The sequence below is a fragment of the Dendropsophus ebraccatus genome, chromosome 7, assembly GCF_027789765.1.
Source record: "Dendropsophus ebraccatus isolate aDenEbr1 chromosome 7, aDenEbr1.pat, whole genome shotgun sequence".
Taxonomy (NCBI): domain Eukaryota; kingdom Metazoa; phylum Chordata; class Amphibia; order Anura; family Hylidae; genus Dendropsophus; species Dendropsophus ebraccatus.
In genome coordinates this window covers 105,730,190-105,753,200 of record NC_091460.1, presented here as the reverse complement: position 1 = coordinate 105,753,200, position 23,011 = coordinate 105,730,190, and positions in this window count along the sequence as shown.

Sequence of the window (23,011 nt, the reverse complement as noted above, 5' to 3'; positions counted from 1 at the left end):
AAATCCCATCAGAATGTATACAGAACTGAATAAAAGGGCTATTTGGGGAGGATAAAAGGGCCATTTGGGATAGAACGGGCACATAGGGTTCCTGCAAAAGCCCCTCTCCCTGGTTCTATGCCACGTACGCTTATTGCTAAAGTTCTGTGCTCTGGAGATAGGGACCTGATTTTGAGGAAATTTGCGGAATCTGGGAGACCTGCAATACAATGGTAATAAGGTGGCGGTCTACCCGGATTTCTCAAGACTCACACAAACACAGAGAGCTAGTTTCTCAGGGGTTAAAAAGCGTCTCCATCAAGCTGAGATTAAATTCTCCCTTTTGTTCCCTGCAAGATTAAGGGTTATGTACAATAGTGGTGCTATGTTTTTTAATGATTCGCAATCAGCTTCTGAATGGCTGGAAAGGGAAGGTGTTTGACTGGAATTATTTTTTCCTGTTTTTTCTTTGGTATTGTGTTCCCTTCCCTTTGTTAAAGAAAGGTGAGGAGGGGTGGAGGGAGGGTAGGGAGTGCGGGAGGGATGAAAGATGCATAGGTAGGAATCCTTGGAGGTATGACAAGGGTTGATTGGGGGGGGGGGGGGGGACTCGGGAGGGTTAAGTCAGCTGGGGTGTTGTTGTTTTTTTTTTTTTTTGGTGAGTGTATCTCATCCCCTCTCTCTCCTTCTCTCGGCATCTATATTTGGCTATTTGTAGTTTTGGATGGTTCGGGTAATCACATGGAACATACGTGGCTTGGGGGAGCGTCTCAAGAGGTATAGTATTTTTGATCGCATTAATAATTATCTTCCTGCGATAGTATGCCTTCTTGAAACCCATATTTCCAGTCAAACAGCATCGGCAAGAACAACACTACATTCATTTGGCTCCCCATATTCCGCAGGGGTGACAGTTATGATCCATAGAAAGGTGGACTTGAAGATCAAAAAGACACAGACTGACAGTAGAGGAAGGTATGTCTTTATCTGGGGTGACCTAAAGGGAATTTTGGCTTTTGTATATCTTCCTCCCCCCTTCTCCGCAGAGGTTCTCTTGGAGTTATGTAAATTTGGAAGAGATAACGACCATAATAACCTCTATATATCGGGTGACTTTAATTGTGTTATGGAAGCGAGGGATAGGAGGTCATCATCAGTTAGACAGGGGATGGCTAATTCTCCTTTAGGGTACAAACCCACTTGACGTATTTGCTTCATGCTTCAAAAATACGCAATTGCGTATTTTAACACAGAACAATTGTATAAAGCCAACCTGCGTTTTGCCTGCTTATTTTTAAGACTGATTCACGCAGCAAATACGTCAAGTGGGTTTGTACCCTTAAGGAGACTTGCGGAGGAGGGGGGATGGTATGACGCTTGAAGGGTTTTAAACCCCTACTCCAATATTTTTTCCTGTTTTAGTACATCTTACATGGCGGCGTCCCGTATAGATTTGCTACTATGTAACCAAAGTGGACTAAGGGAAGTTGGTAAAATAAAATACGCCCCTAAATCTGTAACAGACCACACCCCTTTAGTATGGGGATGGGAAGGGGTAGTGGCTCTTCCCCCCAGTTCAGGCTGAATCCACATTGGCTGCATTTACTGGATAATGATATAGTGATAACAAAAGAGATTGAAATGTTTTTGGAGCACAATGTGAATTGGATTAGAATCCAGATAGTATGGGATGCCCTAAAAGCCTATATGAGGGGGATATTTTTAAAAAAATCTGAGCAAAGAAGAAAAGCTATAGGATTAAAGAGGCAGATCTGATAGATAATATCCATAAAGCACGAGAAAAATATTCCTCAAATATGGGACAGGATCATCTGGTGGACCTTAAAATGGCACAAGAGGAATATGCCAATTATGTAAGAGAAAAGTCCCAAAATAGGATGTTATTCTCAGACAGGAAAACACACCTGGAGGGTAACAGACTTGGGAAACTATTGGCGAATGTAATACGTAATCAGACAGAAGCAACAGAGATTAAAATTATACTTTGGTTGAGCTAGAGGAAACTCTGGCTACGATCAAAGGGAAATCAACATCGGGGCCGGCCGGCCTACCTTATGAGTTTTATTGAAATTTTTCCAAAGTAGTATTACCATTCATTACAAGGGTATTTAATGAATCCTGTGAAGAAGGGGTGCTCCCGGGGTCTATGGAGGAAGCTGTTATTACCTTCATAAAAAAAGAAATGGAAGGATGCAGCTAAAATGGAGGTTTATTGCCCCATTTCACTTCTTAACACAGACTATAAGCTTTTCTCCAAATTGTTATCCAGGAGGATGAATGTAGCAATGGAGGCGGTGATAGAAGAAGACCGAAATGGCTTTAGATCAGGGCGCACGGTCTTCACCAATATCAAACTAACCTTTCTAAATATGCAGTTTGGGGAGGGAGAGGGTCGAGCCTTGGTGGCTTTAGATGCCACCAAGGCTTTCGATCGGGTAGATTGGAGTTATCTGTGGAAAGCTCTCCAGGGGTTTGGTATTGGTGCTGGCCTGGTTGGCATGATACAGCTTCTATATAAAAACCCACATGCTAGGGTTAATGTTAATAGAGTGTTGTCTCCTTCCTTTAGAATTATTAGAGGCACTAGACAGGGGTGCCCCCTTTCCCCTATTTTATTTTGTCTTTATATAGAACCCTTGGCGGAATGGGTATGCAGGTGTTGTCCGTATCAAGGCTTTGGGGTTAGAGGCAGAGACGAGAAAATATTATTATATGCTGATGACCTGCTCCTCTTTGTCTCCGACCCCAGAAGAAGTATCCCAATGATTGTAGAAGGTTTGAGGAATATTGGGGGTCCAATGAGGTTGGAGATAAATTGGACCAAGTCATCAGTTCTTCCCTTGGATGGAGAACTGAGTACACCTATAGTGGGGCTTAGAGTCCTTGCACGGGAAGATGAGTTGGAATATCTGGGAGTAGCTATAACAGCTGTTAGGATTGAGGATTGGGACAGGGAGACACAAGGACAGGTGAGCCCTGAAGCTGGCACCCGCCCCATTGCCCCTACCTGCTTGCCTCAGATGCTCTAGCAGCAAACGGACAACTTGAAGGCAGTCCCTGATCTTACTAAAGTGGATACACAGAACAATACAAGACAATACACACACAATAAGGAAAAAAGTCAGAGAACCAAGTCAAAACCAGCCGAGCAATGAAGTACCAAGTCATGTCCAAGGGAATAGTCAAATAGTCAAAACCAGAATATGAAATGCAGGGAATGCTAGCTCAAGTATCACCAGACAAGCCAGGAACTTTCACAGGCAAGGCATAGTAGACTGGGGAGGATACTTATAGGCCCCAGACTCAAATTACTGACAGCTGATTGGCAGTGTCAGCTGTCAATCTACAATCAGCTAAACACACATAACACCTATGCTTCTCTGCCAGGGGAGTGGAACCCTGGCCTCTGCTACAACACAGAATAGCAGAGCCGAGTTGGTAAAAAACACAAGAAGCAGTCCAGCCACTATGGGCGCCGACGTCGCGCCCATAGCAATCGGCCTGATCGGTTATGTATGCTTTGACCGCATGCATCGACGGTGTCAGGAGTCGAACGCACGACCCGAGTCCTACCAACAGCGGACCCCTGCAGGTTTGTAGAATGCAATCTTAAAAAAGTAGTGAATAAAATTTAAAGAGTCACTGTCGTATTTTTTTTTTTTGCAGAAATCAATAGTCCAGGCGATTTTAAGAAACTTTGTAATTGGGTTTATTAGCCAAATCTGCCATTATCTGCATGTAAAAAGCCTTTTCCCAGGTCCCCCCCTCCTTCCTCTTTTTCATCCACTCTGAAAAATCTGAAAATTGTGACTTGTTGCAGGAGACGTCCCCTGTCTGCTCTAGGGAGAGGGGAGGGGGGAGGAGGAAGGAGGGAGTTAGCCGGCAGCAGAAAGCAGATAACAGAGGATTACAGGCACGGAGCTGGGTGACAGCTGTAATCCGAGCTCAGACAGGTCACTGGTGATGGTCAGAACAGATAACGGGTGAGGGATTTGTAGATTAACTCTTTGTTGTCCTGTTTTGGTCTTCTCTTTAGCTCTCTCCATAGGAGAACAATGAAGACAGGGGGGAGAGCTTCAAACTGCTTTTTCATGATAAAAATGCATTTTTCGGATAATAAACCCAATTACAAAGTTTCTTAAAATCGCCTGGACTATTGATTTCTGCAAAAAAAAATTTCACGACAGTGACACTTTAAGGGAAAGCCAAGGTGTGGGAAAAATTGCCTCTCTCCATGTCCTCAAGAAGGGCTCTGATAAAGATGATGGTGCTCCCCCAGATTAATTTTTATTTATCTGCTTCTCCAGTGTGGATTAAGGACACATGGTTTAAGGGTCTAGAAAGGATACTTAACAGATTTAGCTCTGTGGCTCATTGTAAAACACGATAAATAACTGACAATTTTCTTCCGAAGAAACCAATCTTCTTAAGTATTTAAATGTGGATAAGTTCTTCATAGCAATTTTGAATGTCAATAGATGTAAATAGGTTGATTTATATTTTTAAAAGTAAATTGTGCTGAAGCAAACGAAAAATACTTACAATCTATTTTGAAGATCTGCAGTTACAGCATGCTCAGCCAATCACTGGCCACAGCACTGTCCTGCTTCAGTCACTGATTGGCTGAGCAGGCTGTCATTGCCAAGATGAGTCCGTCTCGGAGATGAAGGCAGGAGTGCTAAGTGGGGAACTCAAAGACACCTCAACAGGACCCCATGGGAGTGTGGTGGGGAAAAAATAGGGTGTTTTTTATGTTCTATATAAGGACGGCAATATATAAAACATTTTCCAGGACCGATGTACTCCTTTAGCTATTTGGCTTTTTAATACATGTAATATACATTGAGGCTGTGTTCACACTATGTATATTTCAGTCAGTATATGTATATTTCAGTCAGTATATTTCATTCAGTATTGCAACCAAAACCAGGAGTGGATTAAAAACACAGAAAGGCTCTGTTTACACAATGTTGAAATTGAGTGGATGGCCGCCATTTAATGGCAAATATTTGCTGTTATTTTAGAACAACGGCTGTTATATTGAAATAATGGCCGTTATTTACTGTTATATGGCGGCCATCCACTCAATTTCAACATTGTGTGAACAGATCCTTTCTGTGTTTTTAATCCACTCCTGGTTTTGGTTGCAATATGAGGACCACAATACTGACTGAAATATACGTAGTGTGAACATAGCCTTATGATGTATCTACTAGAATAAAATACTAGAATACTAGAATGTTCTTTGTGAGCAGCATAAATATGAAAATAATATTTTTTTCTCGTCTCATATGTATATACTTTAATGAGAACATAGACTTTACTATGGCAAGAGATAAGCGAAGCTTGCTTTGTTGCCCACTTTGCTTTTAAATCCTGATGTCTGGGTGCTCCATAGAGAAGGTAGAGACAGCCTTAGGATCGCCCAAGGATTGTCTGGAAATGGCATGGATATAGCCCGATTCAAAAGCCGAGCAGGCTGCTTCCATGCTTTCCAGGCGCTCTAACTTCTCCACGAAGGGTCCAGACATCAGGATTCAAAAGCCGAGCAGGCTGCTTCCATGCTTTCCAGGCTCCCCACCTTCTCCACGGAGTGTCCAGACATCGGGATTCAAAAGCTGAGTGTGCTGCTTCATACGAAATGTAAGGAAGCACGCTTCGCTCAGCTCTAACTATGGCATTCCCCAAATACTGTCACCTACAAGGGCATTACTAACACCTGACATCAGGGATACATACTCAGGTCCTTTGCCTGGGGCACTCGGTCTCTTTGTGCTTGTGATCATCACATTTCATTGTATCAGCATCCCTTACCTCCACTAACATGGTGCCCCAGATATCTACAGAATCTACCATGTAACTCCCAGGAGAGCACGCGGCAGTTGTACTTCAGGATCACTCATGGTTACGGTTATAACTTTGGTCACATTTGGCTGCAGTGGACACAAGGACCCAGCGGTATTCCCCAGAGCAGTCACAAAGCTGTCAAAAAAGGGCTGCACTACTGTGAAGGAATAAGTCTCTCATGGTACAGCCGGATACTGTGGCTAGTGGATTGTGGGGCACCCAAGATTGTGTAGATGCAGATGAAACTAGACAAAAACAAGGAGGAGCAGTGGGTAGTTTACTGAGAGTCTTGAAATACTTCCAACACAACACAACACAACACAATACAGTCTCTTAAACTCCCAATTTTGGTGGTATAGAAAAGGATACCCATGTGGAGAGGTACTGCTGCTGAGAGTGTCACCTGCCCTTAAGTGTTGCTGGTGTTACTCCCTGAGGTAGTGAGTACGTATTTACTTTTAGGCTGCGTTCACACTACGTATATTTCAGTCAGTATATGTATATTTCAGTCAGTATTGCAACCAAAACCAGGAGTGGATTGAAAACACAGAAAGGATCTGTTCACACAATGTTGAAATTGAGTGGATGGCCGCCATTAAATGGCAAATATTTGCTGTTATTTTAGAACAACGGCTGTTATATTGAAATAATGGCCGTTATTTACTGTTATATGGCGGCCATCCACTCAATTTCACCATTGTGTGAACAGATCCTTTCTGTGTTTTTAATCCACTCCTGGTTTTGGTTGCTATACAGCCTCAAATATATGTAGTGTGAACCCAGCCTCAGAAAGTATAAGAAAGTTCAAGAAAGTTCCTCCCTCACTGTAACGTGGTCCTGTCCTTGCAGATTACGATGATATAAGGGCAGCTACTGGTCTCAAGGCCTGGCTGGAAGCCTTTCAGCAATGCCCTTGTGCTGAATCAAAGTTCATTATTTAGATTAATTCTGGACGTTATTCTATATAGTAAGTGCACTGCTGACCAATACCACATTGGAAGCCTTTCAGCAACGCTCCTGTGTTGGGTTATGGCCTGTTCACTGAAACAATCCTGTGCATGCAACATAGTGACGTGAAGCAGTGCAGGTGCAATGACACAGCCGGGTATGTCACTTTAGGCGCTCAACAGCGCATGTGCAGGATTGGATCAGCGAAAGGGCCATAGCCCAATCCAGAAGAATTACTGAAAGGCTTCCAATGGGAGATTGTATGGCAGTGCATACACCATATAGAATAATGGCCGTTATTCATTACGACCGTCCATATAACGAACATGCTCATTATTTATTACCTGCTTTTTCAAAAAACAGCCGTTTTTTCTTTTCATCCTTTCGCACATTGTTTTATTTGTACTCAAACTTACGATCGCATATAGATTTAACTTTACTGTGTGTGAACATAGCCTACAACTGTCTATGGCTATAATCTGTTACTGTGTCAACAATGTTGTTTTTCTAATGACAGCCGTTAATAATGATCATGATCATTATTACAGCCGTCATTATTTAAAAAAAAAAAATGCAGTTTTTTTTGCCTAAAAAAGACATAGCGGGAACATAGCCTTAAAGTGTTTAGTTACATTTTTTGGGAAAGAATGAACTTCATGAAAAAAAAAATCCAACCAGGTTTTAGAAGAAGATAGGTGCACTTTAAATCCAAGATACTTTGGCTGCCGAAAACATAACACCCTTCATATTATCAGCCATGTGCACAATGCTGAAATAATGTACTGCAATACAACCAATTTCATCAGACACGATTCATTGCTATGCTCTTTAACACAAGCTGGGTGGCATAGACAGAACAGCAACTGAGTGCAATGTTAAAAATCTCCATTCGGGGTAAATAGTACTTTCAAGTAATAGACGGCAATTTTAAAATATGATATTACAGACCCCTAGTTAAGATAAGAATAAGAGAGGCATTAAGAACAGACAGTATGAAGTGATAATTCACACTGCCATTCACTCTGCAGTGCCCTACACGTTTGTAAAGCTTTTCAGCATCATTGCATTATATTCCATGTGTGGAATTACAGAGAACAAGCAATTCCTATAACATGAGCAATCATTAAGGCTTGGCCGTTACCCTAGTTCACCTTGGTTTCCGCATCTTCAATGATTTTAAAGTTATCTGCAGCATCCCTTGAGAATATAAGCCAGACAGCATGCAAGGTGAGAGGTCCAGCAATGCAGCATCCCACCCTCTACGCCACACAGGGAACACATGGTGAGCACTCAGCATCCTCATCTCCTTGGGGACTCACCTCACCAAATGTAGGAGACGCACCCTTGTCTCTCAATGTGCAGCCCAGAAGCTCTGCGAAAAACTTTGCCATATACAATCAGTGTATCTGACCAGCAGATATTGCAGCAGTACAATTCTTAGGAAGGGCTCAGTATCCAGAGTTATTCTGGAAAATGTTTTCAGCATCTGGGTTTCCACATTTGCAGATCTCCCATCCAGCCTTTGCTGGTGATGATGTGAAGGTGCAGCTCCAAGGAATGTCTCTGGTCCAGCATTGTCAGCCTGTTAGATAGACACACAGGGACTTGAAAGGAGAAATCACCAGCACTGTCTAGGCTTTTGATGTCTGCTCCTAGCCTTTCCAGCTGAATGTCACTATTACCATAGTAAAAACCAGAAGGGCCCCACAGAGGGGGTAAAGAGAGGGACAACACTGCGGTACCCAGGAAAGACACATGATGACGAGAAGAAACGCTGCTTCAAACTCTTTGGCTACAGCGTCGTGACACCGGCTGCAGCTCTCCTGACTTCTACTGCAGCCTTGTGGGTGCAGCTTTATGTCTGTCCTAGTGCCTATACCATGTCTAAATTATTCTATAGTCATTCATACCTGTTTTTATCTTAAGATTTTTTTTCTTTTCATCCTAATTTACATTAGTCATAATTGCTACTAAGAGTAATTATATTTTCAGTAAATTAACAAAATTGTACTCCATATGCTATTTAAAGGCTTTAAAGGGATATTTTGTTCAGGTAAAATACATGTTGATTCATCCCCCCTAACAATTTCTTCCATACTTGTTATTATCTTTAGAGTTTCCTTCCCCCAGTTCTGAGCTGCTGCTTTCTGCTTCAGACACATAAAACTGTGTGCGAGTTGTTGCCTCCATCTCCTACTCCTCCCCCTCCTTGTGAGATGGCACATTTATACAGCGTCCCTTGGTGGCTGTCTCTGCACTGGGTAATGCCACAAGGGTTCTGAGGCTAAGTTGCTGGTTACTTTACTGTGATTAACCCTCCAGGCAGAACAGAGTGCAGATGCAGACAACCAGGGATGCTATTTACATGAAGGGAGAGGGAAGGAGAGAACAGCTTACACACAGTTTTCTGTGTCTTCAGCAGAAAGCAGTAGGCTCAGAACTGGGGAAAGGAGACTTAAAATATAATAGGATAATAAATATGGAACAAATTATTTGTCTCCAGGAGGGGGGGTAGTCAATATATATTTTACCTTAGCAGAATACCCCATTTAAAGGTTAGGTGCAATGTTGCAACCAGTGTTGCTTAATTTGCCAATACATCCTAAATAGAGATGAGACAGGCATGCTCAAGTCCGATCCTACGGTCTATGGCTGTATCCATGTTTTCCTGAACTCCGTCAGGCTGCATCCAACTTTTTTAGCCACTGGTAAACAAATGCCGAAGGATCGTATTGGAGCATGCCTGAACTGCGCTCAGCTCTAATCTGAAGCAACTTTGAATATAGTTCTAGGTCTAAAGTACTTTAAGGGTGCGTTCACACCTACAGGATCTGCAGCAGATCTGCAGCAGATTTGATGCTGTGTTCAGTTATTTAAATGAAATCTGCTGCAGAAAATCAGCTGCAGATCCTGTAGGTGTGAACGCACCATCTTATAGGTGTATTTATGTGTGTATTTTTAGAAAGACTATTTTTTTAAAACATATACATACCCTTCTCACTTCCATCCCGCCACTGTTAGTCAGTCTGCTCAAGGACTTGCCACCTGCCTGCACAGTCAACCAGCGCTCGTTTGCTCCTCGTTCCCCACTTGCTGCCAGCGCTATTACATGCATCTGCAGCGAGCGGGTAAGAGCAGGGGGGCGTGGAGAGGTGTGGGGAAGGGGCCATGGGGAGCTGTCTGGGTGATCACTAGATCGTCTGGGCAGCCCCTAGAAGATAGCGGCGGTCTGCTGCCACTGCTCCTATTCCACAAAGCGACGGCAGCAGAATGATGCTATCCTGGTCGTTTGTCTTTCATGTCGGCTGATTGTTGTCTTCTATTATACCAGACGATTATTGGCCGTAACGGCCGATAACAGCCAAATACGGCCGATAATCATTTAGTGTAGTAGGACCTTCAGTCTTTAATTTAATGCTAGATAATTTCAAATTCTGTAATTACTGACTCAGGAGAACTTTGGTGACTTTTCTGCACTATGCATTTCAACACTCAGCAACCCCAAAGTTTAAGGTTGCCTGCCACTTCATGGTTGAAATGCAACTGTTCCTAAACACTTCCCCATTTAAATAATACCACTCACAATTGATCATAAAAGATTTAGGAGGGAAGCTGTTTCACAAACTAACTTACCCATCTTGCATCTGCCATGAGGTGAGATAAGCATCTCGCCTCAGGCAGCCCTTGAGAGTGGGCATCAGCTTCCCATGCATTGCAAATGGCCATGCATATAGTATATATTTAGACTGCAGTACAGGAGCAGGGAGTTCCATGATAAACAGAAGTCTCTGCTCCTGTACACATATTCTATGGCATGTTACATTAATAGTGCACTGTGCTATGCAACATGAGTACAAAAAGCAAGGATTCCAGTCTAATACAGAACTACCTTAATGTACAGGGGATTATGACTATTTAAGAAAGGAAATATTTTGTAGCAAGGAAGGGGGGCCCACCCAGGAATCTAGGATTTATGTTCCAGATCCCTGGTCGAGGAAACATTTTTTATATGTGTGTACATGTTTGAGATGCACATACAGCTGAAGGGAATGTAGCACAGGAACGAAAAACAGTGCAGGCAGCATCTTTGTATTATGCTGCCTGCACCAGTTCTCAGACTAGCTGCATTGGAGCAGAGCACTAGAAGGAGCTGCAGGTAGGTTGTTTTTTAACTTTTCCCTCACATGGGGGCCTTATACTACACAGGGCCGCAAATGGGCCTATACTATATATGGGTGCAAAGAGTGGCCTAATAGTATATCAGGGTGGAGAGGGGGGCTGTTCCAGATTTCTCTGTGCACTGGAGAGCAGGAACCTGTGAGCTGACCGACAAGGGTTTGAAGTGTTGTACAGTGCTTCCCCGAAAATAAGACTTACTCCGAAAATTAGACATATGGGTGGACTTACAGAATAGTAAAAAATAAGGCAACCCCCTCCTCCCCAAAAAATAAGGCAACGCCCCCCCCCCCAATGAAAATAAGCCATCCTCTGAAAGTAAGACCTCCGCTGAGGTCGCGTCCTGCCGCACATCCCACGAAATGTCATGATGCACGCCCAAGGTCACAGCCCGCTGAACGTCACTCCGCACATCCCTCCGCGCATTGTGTCCCACTGCAGCAAGCATCTATGTAGGACTTTGGTGAGTATTCTTCTTCCATTCAAAATAAGACATCCCCTGAAAATAAGACACAGCGCATCTGCACAAATTCATATACGAGGCTGTCTTATTTTCGGAGAAACACGGGTAGCATCTGATGCCAGAGGAACTTGTCATGAATAAGAACTAGATGTCTGTTATATCTGTCTACTGGTAGATTTGTCTTGTTTTGATGCCACTTTGCTGATTCTCTACTTTTAATTGTCTTTGCTCTGTCTGTCTAGGCCAAGTTTATCTAGGCTTAGCTAAAGAACAGTAGATCTGTCATCTTGTCATCTCCACCCTCCACCTACTATTTTAATAAGATTCCCTTGGAGATGACGTCTTCCCTATGCAGCATACCAAAAGTCTGCCTTATAATTCAGTGATCATTCTCTCAACTCTTTTTTGTATTGACCAAAAATAAAAATTATTGCCCTCCAAAAAAGCAGCCAAAAATTAAACAAAATTTGTTTATATGAGTATTGAGTTAAAATACCTATTATTGATAAAAAAAAAATCTCTTAAAAAGCAAGAAAGGGCAGCTACAAACCTATATGACCTATATCTATCAAGCTGATAAAATCCCCCTGTGGAAAAAAATGTGGGTTATTCCAAGAAACTAGTATATCAAACTGTCTAGGATTATCTTCTCTTCATGAATTAGCACAGATACATTCAGACTTTTGCATCTATTGCATCTACAGTATATTGTATACTTTATATGTTGCTATAAGATTAAGTTTATCTACCAATCTGCAATCGTTTTATTTTCAAAAATGGAAAAAAGTCTTTAAAGCTGGAAGCACATTATGTTCTAGTTTTTTTGAGCCAAAATCAAAAGTGAACCCAACAGGAAAAAAAACTTTATTCTTTACCCTCATGTTGGGTACATCTTATGGTTTATGCACTGATACCTGCATGTGTGAATTATACTTGCCAACAGTCATGATTTTGCTATGACAAAGCTATGAATCTGGACACAAATAAGCTTTCTCTAAAGCCCACCTTAAAATGGGAGTTTTGGAGGTGTTTCTGTTATTTGGTTCATTCCCAGGCAGCCCTTTAAGGTGGGAGTTTAAAGTTAAACAGGCAGATTAGACAAATCTAACCTTTTAAAGGTTATCTGAGACATTAAGAAGTCATAAAAGTACTACAGAATGTAGATTCATGCACAAATAAAGATCTATCTATACCGTCATGTGTTTTTGGCGCTTGCTTTCATCTCCACATTACTACAGCTGACCCTGCTGGCTATGCACTAACACCTTCTGATTGGGAGAGTGCCAATAGTTCTCTGGCAACCCAGCTTGCTCTCTTCCACTATTCCTCCTAGCAGTCTGCATCCCCAACCTGTTCCCTTCCACTATTCTTACCAGCAATCGGCATCTCTGCTCTGCTCCCTCCCACTACTCTTCCCAGCAATTTGTATCTCTGCTCTGCTGTCTCCTACTACTCTTCCTAGCAGTCTGCATCAGCACCTGCAGGGAATATAGTAGTTAAGCCCTGCTGTAAGCCCATATAGTCGTCAGCCCCTCTTACTGTATTTTGACCTCTGTGGGCCCCCATGTAGAAGTTAGGCCCATCTGTCTCCTCATATAGTAATTAGGCCACTCTGTTTGCATATAATAGTTAGACACCTCTGTCTCCATATAGTAGTTAGGCACTTCTGTCTCCATATAGTAGTTAGACCACTTTGTGCCCACATATAGTAGAAAGGCCTAACTTAGGCCCCTCTCTCTCTCCCCATACAGTAGTTAGGCCCCTCAGTACCCCATATATAGTAGTTAGACCCCTCTGTCTCCATATTCTACTTAGACCCCTTTGTGTCCCCCATATAGTAGTTAGGCCCCTCTGTTTCCATATTCTAGTTAGACTCATCTGTGTTCCTGATATAGTAGTAAGACTGCACTTGGTCCCAATATTTTAGTTAGACCCCTCTGTCCCCACATAGTAATTAGGCCATTCTGACTCCACATAGTGGTTAGGCCCTTCAGTACCCCTATAATGTAGTTACACCCCCTCCGTACCCTCATATAGTAGTTAGACGACTCTGTGTCCCCCATTTAGTAGTTAAAGGGGTAGTCCACCCAAAAAATTTTTCTTTCAAATCAACTGGTGCCATAAAGTGCCAGAGATTTGTAATTCACTTCTATTAAAAAATCTTAAGTCTTCCAGTACTTATCAGCTGCTGTGTGTCCAGCAGGAAGTGGTGTTTTCTTTCCTGTCTGACCCAGTGCTCTCTGTTACCTCCTCTGTCCATGTCAGGAACTGTCCAAAGCAGGAGCAAATCCCCATAGAAAACCTCTCCTGCTCTCCAGACTGGAAATAATACAACTTCCTGTTGGGCATACAGCAGCTGATAAGTACTGGAAGGCTTGAGATTTTTTAATAGAAGTAAATTACAAATCTCTGGCACTTCATGGTAGCAGTTGATTTGAAAGAAAAATTTTTTGGGTGGACTACCCCTTTAAGCCACTCTGTGTCTATATTCTAGGACTTCTCTGACCTTTAACTACTGTGGAATCTCTGCCCATGTCAGCGCTGCCACTGCTGCACAGACCTCCATATACTGCTGAGCATTGAAGCTGAATTTTAGCAGGTCAGGCTTAAGCAGTAAACTTTAAAGAGGATTTAAGGGCCCAGTCACAGCTGCAACCCCTGCAATCCATATAGCTAAGCGTAAGCCAATGCCAGCCTGCTTCCAACCCAGTATTCCTCCTAGCAGTCTGCATTCCTGCCCTGCTCCTGATCACTAGTCCTCCTTGCAGTCTGCATATTCACCTAGCTTATTCTATTGGCAAGTTAAATCCCTCACTAGAAAGATCATGTGTTGTGTCCTTTAGGCTGTGTTCGCACTCTTCCATATCTCTCTGCCCACAGGTTCTTTTATAGCAGTGCATGCAGTGTTATGGAACTGTGGCACTGGCGCTACACTGACAACAGCACTCTGGCGCTACACTGCCCACTGCCCTCTGCATAACAGCACCTACTGTTGCAGTAACTTTGTCATACTGTTGTGTTCTGCAAAATCGGTGTAGAAATTGCATGATTTACCAGAAATCCTCAAAATCACTGTAAAAACATGCCAGTACTGTTATGCAGAGGACTGTGGGCTGATCAGTCAGTGTCAAGTGTCAAGTCGCCATCACTTTCTGTTACAGAGGCCTGTGGATGGGGAGACATGGAAGAGTAAGGTTGCACACCAATGTGAAGGCTGTAGGAGGGTTGTGGGAAGCCTAGCAGGGAAGAAGACAGTGACATCAAGTTGGGGATGGCACAGTGCACCAAAACGGTAGGGAATGGTTGGGTAATAACAGTAAGTTGACCATTTACCTTTTTAACTATGGTGATAAATTCAGTAGTCTAAATAATAGACCAAAATGCAAAGGTCTCTACATTCACAAAGTAAAAGAGCCAGAATACATTTCTTTTATTGTGAGCTATAGTAACCCCCCGCTCTACAGTGGAGGATGTGAATGTATAAAGGCTATGTTTGCTTTGGATACTTGGTTATAGCAATCAGCCTTCAACATTTGTTCTAAATGAAAAAAATTCTCATGTGCCATCCAGGTCAGGATGCCATGAAGAGTAAAGCCCGAGTATGTGTTCAATTTTGGAAAGCAAACAAGATTGATAATTGAGATGACACCTTTTCCTCAGGAGAAGCTCAGATGCTTCAGCCGCAGTAATCCATCCCAAATTCCAAAGATTTCTTCCTGTAATAATGTAATAATCCCAAATCTAGGCTGACGTAGCACCTTCACACAAATGAGATATAAAGGACCCTTCAAATTTTATGATAGCAACTAAATTACTTTTATTCATTTTTTATTGAAAACAAATATACTTTTATAGGCTAATGATCCTAAGTATTCATTCAGTAACGCACTGCATCTTATCCGATTGTCAGGTTACTCCCCTCTATTGTTTTTTTTTTTTTTGTAAATCAGATTTTATTAGAAGGATTTTTTAAGAATAACAGAAAGGAAAAAGAAATTGCCCGGCGGGGCATAGTCCAAACCATGAGAATCAATAAGCCAAACAATACAGAGAAATGCCAGGTTGAGAACACCAGAAATATCATCATATCACAAATGAAGAATGAGCAGTTGTGTATAACATATTAAAGCAGAGAAATGCATCACTATCTCGCTAGTCATTGAATGTTATAGTGGGCTGGATTCCGACCTCGCGTTAACGCGAGGCGCGTTCTGAGTCTTGGGCTCCAGCAATAAGTTGGTTTAAGCCTGCTCAGCAATCAGCTTTTAGGAGCCGCAAAGTAAAAGAAGTAAGAAAAGATCAAAGGAAAAGTATAGAAAGAATGAGAGCAGGAAAAGGGGGGGGGGGGAGGGCAGAGGGGAAGGGGGAGAGGGGAGAGGGGAAGGGGGAGAGGGGAGAGGGGAAGAGGCAAGGACAATATCCAGAAGAGCGAGGGCCGGTTAGTCAGAGTAAGCGGTGGGGCGCACCTAGAGTCATTGCCTAGAGGAATGGTGTAAGAGCCTGACTCTCCTTAAAAGAAGACCATGGAAGCCATAAGCGTTCCACCTTAGACCCCTGGTCGTGGTCGTCCGCCATCAGGGATTCCATACGAAAGAGAAAGTCCATTTCGGTCGCCCACTCCGCTATGGATGGGGGAGCTGTGGACTTCCAGTGTCTGGGAATGACTGCTCTAGCTGCCATCAGAAAGTGGCGTAGCAGTCCTTTCCTGATTGCGGAGACCGGACCAGGGATCAATGAGAGCAGAGCAATGCTGGGTGTAGGTGATAATGATTTGCCCGTTACCTGGGTATAGATTTTGAAGACCTTTTTCCAAAACGGTTGTAGCACCATGCAATCTCACCAGATATGGAGCATTGAGCCTACCTCCGCCTCGCAATGCCAGCAGGTCTCGGGAACAGTCGGGTAGCATTTGTGTAGGAGCTGGGGGCACCTACACCACCTTGTTAGGATTTTGAAATTCTTTTCCTGAGCAACACAGGCAGCCGGTAGCTTATGCGTTAATGTGAAGATCTTTAGTTGGTCAGCTTCAGATAGAGTGATATTGAGGTCTCTTTCCCATGCCGAAATGAACGGAAGGTCCCTATCGGCCTCTTTACTCAACAATATCCGATACAATTGAGAAATTACCTTGGCCGGCAGGGTGGTCTGCAACAGCAGAGTTTCCAGGTCAGTGGAGGAGGTCACCAGAATCCCAGAGGGGAGAAGAGTCCGTAGAAAAGCTTTCAGCTGTTCGTATTCGAACCAAGAAAGAACTCTCTCCGGGCAGGCCTGTTGCAATTCAGGAAGGGGGCGCAGGGAGGAGCTTCCCTCCAACACCTGGCTCAACCTGGCACCCTCGGAAGCAGACCACAGGAGGAAAGTGTCCCTGTACATAGCTGGGGGAAAAGCCAGGTTGTCAAATAGAGGGCTCATGATACCCGGACGGTGGGAGAGAGAGTATAGAGGCAATAATCTGTCCCACACACGGAGAAAGCAGCGTGTCAGGTACGGAAAAGATACTGTCTGTGGTCTATGAATAGGCAACACCCATGGTAAAGAACGCAATGCAATTGGGGACAGCTCAGCCTCCAGACCAACCCACTGCTTAGCTCCAGCACTATGGAACCAGTCCACTATTCTCATCAGGACCGCTGCCTTGTAATACAAGGAGAGATCCGGCAGGCCAGCCCCCCCCCCCCCCAAATGCCTTGGCCGGGTAGGTGTTTTGAATTTCAGCCGGGGTCGTATGGAGCCCCATACGAACTTTGTGAAGATAGCTTGGAGGTGTCTCAGAAAGGAATGAGGGACAATGATGGGCAAAGCTTGAAAAAAATATAAAAATCTGGGGAGGATGTCCATTTTAATGGCATTCATTCTGCCGAACCAGGACAACTGAGGACGATTGTATGCCGTCAGTTCTGATTTAGTGCGCGCCAAGAGGGGTGGAAAGTTCAGTGTGAAAACGGTAGTAAGGTCAGCAGGGACCCACACTCCCAGATATTTAATCGCTTTGTCCTTCCATTTAAATGAGAAAGCGGCTTTCAACTGTGGCAATAGAGAGGGTGGGAGGAAAGCATTAAGTGCCTCCGTCTTATTGTAGTTCACTTTAAAATTACTGACCTGACCAAACTTTTCAAACTCACCTAAGATGGCCGGGAGGGAGATAAGCGGTTTGGTAACATAGAGAAGCAGGTCGTCTGCGTATAAAGCTAATTTATACTGGGAGCGGGCAACTGGGATGCCCGTAAAGATGCTCCATTGCCAATACATACAGCATGGGTGACAAAGGGCACCCCTGCCTGGTGCCGTTTGCAATGGCAAAGGAGGCAGACATAAGGCCATTTACTCTCACTCTGGCAGTCGGGTCGTTGTAAAGGGCCATGATTTTCCCCAATAAGCCTTCCTTCAAGCCTACTTGAAGCAGCGTGGAGCGTAAAAATGACCAATGTACTCGGTCGAACGCCTTTTTGGCGTCGACCGAGACAAGGCACGCAGGGATCTTTGTGTTTTGAGCACGAGAAAGCAACAGAACAGTCTTATTCAGATTGTCCCGAGCTTCCCTCTTTGGGACAAAGCCCACTTGATCTGTGTGAATCAGTGTGGGAAGATGCGGGGCCAGCCTGTTTGCAATCAATTTAGAGAACATTTTTACGTCTGCATTTATGAGGGAGATTGGCCTATAGTTACAGCAATACGCGCCATCCTTCCCAGGCTTAGCAAGTACCACTATCGTAGCCATCAGGGATTGTTGGGGGAAGGGACAGGAGGGGGAGATAGAATTGAAAACTTTGGCCAAGAAGGGAGTCAGTTGTGGGGCAAAAAGCTTGTAGAATTGCGCCGTGTACCCGTCCGGGCCCGGGCTCTTGCCATTAGGCGTGTCTTTAAGGACAGCCGTCAATTCGTTGACTGAGAACGGGTCTTCCAGACCAGACGCCACCTCCGCCGGCAGTGTCGGGAGACCTGTGTTTACTACATAAGCCTCCACTTTAGCATGGAATTCCCGGGGGTCCATGTCTGCTAAGGGGCCTTTTAAGTTATACAGTGAGCTATAGTATGATTGGAAGGCCTCCACTATCTCTGCCGGCTTATGACTAGTCCCCCCGCCTGGGGTTTTAAGCAGAGGAACAAATGTGTTTGCCGACCTGGGGTGAAGAAACCTCGCCAGGGAAGCTCCGCATCTGTTTGAGTGCTCATAGAAGAAGCGTTTCATGCGTTCCCTGAAACATGCATGTTTTTTGTCGAGGAGCTGGAGCAACCGGCTCCTGTCAGCCATGAGAGTAGCTAGCACTGCAGGGTCCCGAGATCGTTTATGACTGACCTCGCCTTCGTGGATCTTGGTGACCAACTTCTGAATATTAACAGCATGGTCTCTTTTGAGGCGGGAGCCGTGAATAATGAAAATCCCCCTCAGCACGCACTTGAGTGCCTCCCATTGGAAGGGCAAGGAAGCGTTATCGTCAACATGTGTGGAAACAAAGTCGCTAATTGCCTTTCTGATATCTGCCTGATAAGCTAAGTCCTTAAGAAGGTCATGGGCTCAATAGTGGAGTGAAGGTGCCAGGAGAGCAAGTGATGATCGATGAGGAAGAAATCTATCCTACTGTAGGAGTCATGCACCCCAGAATAGAAGGTATAATCCCTCACCCCCGGGTGCAGGATTCGCCACACATCCACCAACCTGTGTTTGAAGAGGAGTGACCGAAGAGAACGGGCCTGCGAGGGCGTCATGGCAGACCTGCCCGAAGAAGAATCCAAGTTGCGGTCTAGGACCAAATTGAAGTCCCCCGCTGTTATCAGGAGTCCCTCCGAGAATCTAGCGAGCTCCGGTGCCCCGACTGGACCTGGTGATGATTAGGAAAGTAGAAATTAGCAATGGTAAACATACGTCCGGCAAGCTGTATTTTCAGGAAAAGATAACGTCCCGTGGGGTCTATCAGCGTGTCGAGGACGGAGGCAGACAGCGATTTGTGTAGTCCTATGCTTACACCCTTAGCTTTGGTGACTGAGTTGGTGCTATGGTACCATTGGTTAAAGTACCTGGCAGGCATTGCTGGAACGTGACCCGTCTTAAAGTGGGTCTCCTGCAGTAAAAGTATATGTGTTCTCTGTTTGTGCATATGATAGAGAAGTTGAGACCGCCGCTCTGGCTTGTTAAGGCCTCTGATGTTCAGCGAGGTTACCTTTAAAGAAGCCATGGCGGCCTCACTTCCGGATATTGCCCCGTGGGGGGGGGGGAGTTGTAAGGGCAGGGCAAGAAGAGGAAAAGAAGAAAGGGGGGAAAAAGAGGCAGGCAAGGAATAGAGGAGAAGAGAAGAACCTCTGGAAGGAGGGGAAGATAGACAGTGCAGCTACCAGCCGGTAGCAGAGGAAACTAGGACGAGTCTACAGACAGACTGTCCACCCTGGTCCACTAAGGGCCAAGGAAAAAGAAGACAGTAAGAACGGTGACAATAAATACACCGTTGTAAAAACCTAAATGGGGAGGTGACTGGAAATGAACCGATCTATATGTTAAAGCCTTAGCTTCCAGAACCTGCAACTTGAACAATCCGCCTAAGGAGGCAGTAGGGGAAAAAAGTACATATTGATAACTCACTGAACCGAGGCGCCCCGCAGAGCGCCGCTAACTGCAGGTAAAAAAAAAAAGGGGGGGGGGCAGTAGAGAAGGGGGGGGGAAGGGGGGGAGGGAGGGAGAAGGGTCTAGCTCGGGAGGACCAGTCCTACAACAAAGGGCTAATGGGAGGGCAGAATAAACAAGGAAGGGGGGGGGGGGGGGGTGAAGGCGGCTCCTGCAGTGAAGCTGACAACATGATATAAACTAAAAGAAAATGTAGACAAACAAGTCTTATGCATTACAACCAGCTATTGCCCTGTTCCAACAGTGGACAATGCCAAAAACAAAAGAAAAAAATATGGCGAATGAGGCACTCGCAAAATTTCCCAAAGTGGCCAGCTGGAACTTGGTTCAATAAGAGCTTCTGGCTGTCTCAGGGTGATAGAAACATGTCTGAAGAGGGTATTCCAGCTTCCTCAGGGAGATACTCAGTCCTCCGGCCAAGTCGGACCCTGATCAGACGCGCGCCGCCTCCGTCTCTGTTTGGTAAGGGGCCCATAGGAGGTCCTACCGTTTGGCCAGTGTGGTGCAGGACAGATCTGTGAGGAGCAAGATGGTGGCTCCATCAAAATCCACGGAGCCCGCCTCTCTAGCCCTGCGCATTATTTCTTCCTTCTCCTGGAAATAATGTACCCTGCAAACAATATCCCTCGGCCTATCAGGGTCAGTGCTCGGTGGGCCCAGGGTTCTATGAGTTCTATCAATGTCCAGTGGAGCAGTCGGTGGTCTCCCCAAGAGGGAGTTAAAAATGCCTTGGAGGGTGGGCATGATGTCCGGCTGTTTGACCGCCTCCGGGATCCCTCTGACCCTGACATTGTTGCGGCGGTTCCTATTCTCCGCATCATCCACCATATCGAACAGAGCTTGAATTTGTTGTGAATGTAAGTCCAGTTGCTGTTGATGGGATATCTGAGCTGTTTGTAATTCAGCAGTATTCTGCTCCAAGGTATGCACAGTAGTGGACAGCGTCCCTATGTCCTCTTTCAGGGACCGGATTTCAGCCTTACAGACAGCCTCCATGCGTGCAATATAACCCTCCATATCTGTTTTAGTGGGCATGGCAGCCATATGAGATTGCAGTGTAAGGAGGTCAAGTCCCTGTGTAGGGCAGGAGGTATGTTGCTGTGCCCCTTGTGTGTGTGGGGGGGTGTGGTGCTGTACCTCATCCGCGGGGTCTTGCGGTCCTGAGTCCCGGAGCAGAGCTGGATAGTCCTGTGACAGGGCGTGAGGAGAGGCTGCTGCTGGCGTCAGAGGAGCAGGCCGTGGTGTTGCTGTGGCTGAGCGGGCGGCCATCTTGCCTCGGCCGCGTGGGGATGCTTCCACAAGGAAGCAACGGATGTCGCTTCGAGTCCTGCTCGGTATCTCTGCGGGTGAGTGCAGGGGACGTCGGCAGGGCTTGCCCGGCATATAAGCACTGTTTCCCCGGCTGTCAGACGCTGTTGGTAGGCTCTGGAGCGGCGGCTGCAACGGAGCTCTGCCTAGGTGCGTCAGCTCGGCGCCATCTCCAGGCCACGCCCCCCCCCTCTATTGTTATGTACATTGGTATGGTATTTGGGGTATCTGTAGTGTGATATTCGACTGAGGGATATGAATTTGTCTACAATATTACTCCAAGGCCCTATTACACCAAACGATTATTGGCCGTACTTGGCCGATTACCGACCGTTCCAGACGATAATCGTTTGGTGTAAGCACATGTTAAAAGGCAGGCACAATGCCAGCTGATTGTTGTCTTTCGTGGCAGCAGACCACCACTAACTTCAATGGGCAACTGTGTGTGTAATAGTACAGGCAGAGAAGAACAGGCAGGCGGAGAACAAGGAGAAAACAATCGCTGACCTAACAAGTCGCTTCCTCCTCACATTGTGCCGTGTAATAAGGCCTATAGCTATTGCAGGCCGGTAGCCACACAACTGGGGGGTGGTAAGCTATTTATGGCTTTCGGATCACAGATGTTTATCTTAAAGCGAATGTACCAGCGGTACATTGCTTTTCTGTTTTTACCATGAATAGACTGGCGCTAGCATGGGGAAGGGGTTTCCCCCAACTTGGGGCGGGCCAGCCCTCCTTCAGTGCTTCAGGCCGGGCCGATGCTCGGTAATAGACCAGGACTATGCACGGAACCAGGCCGCCATTCAAAGAAAGAACCACGGCACCAGCTTCCCCATGCCAGTGCCGGTCTATTAATTGTAAAAACAGAAAAAAATATACGGCTGGTACATTCACTTTAAAATCATAAGAGAGGAATAAAGAACACAAAAAATGCACAACCTGACACTTAACAGTCATGTTAAAAACCCTCCTGAAAATTTCATTTTTTTTTTTATTGTTAATCATACATCTTAAGTAAATCTAAGTTTATTTTTAACCTCAACAAAACTAAATTTAGCTTTAAATGAGAAGTATAGTAAAAATTAAAAATGTTCGAGGGGGCAGGGACTGTGGGGAACATAATAAACAAAAAAAAAAGTTTTTCAGCAGTTTTTGTGAATCAACAATATACTCATAGGAGGGTCATTATGGCCCCAGTGGAGCCCACCTAGGACTTGCTAGACAATGCTTCAGTACAAAATAGACATGACATAGATGATACATGGTGTGTGGTGGTCCTACTTTTTTTTTTTTGCAAAATGGATCCGTTGTTAAAAAATGGTTCAGATGACCACATTGAAATCAATGGCCCTTTTTTATCCCCATTTTAGGATCAATCGGGACCTATTTATACAATCGATACCTGATATACTACCTGGTCAGTGCTGGTGCGAGGACCCCGGTGGCAGAGTCCTTTTTTTAAAACGCTGCCCTGTTCCCACGCTTGACGTATTCTCTTCCTGTACACAGACTCAGCTCTATGCACTGGAGGCGTGCCCAGTGTCCCCCAGTGTGACAGTATCACCCCTCTATGATGCGCCTCCATTGATTGTAATAAAGGCATGTCACAAAGGGAAGGGGATATCCTCAAAGTGTATAGAGCCGGGCCGCTG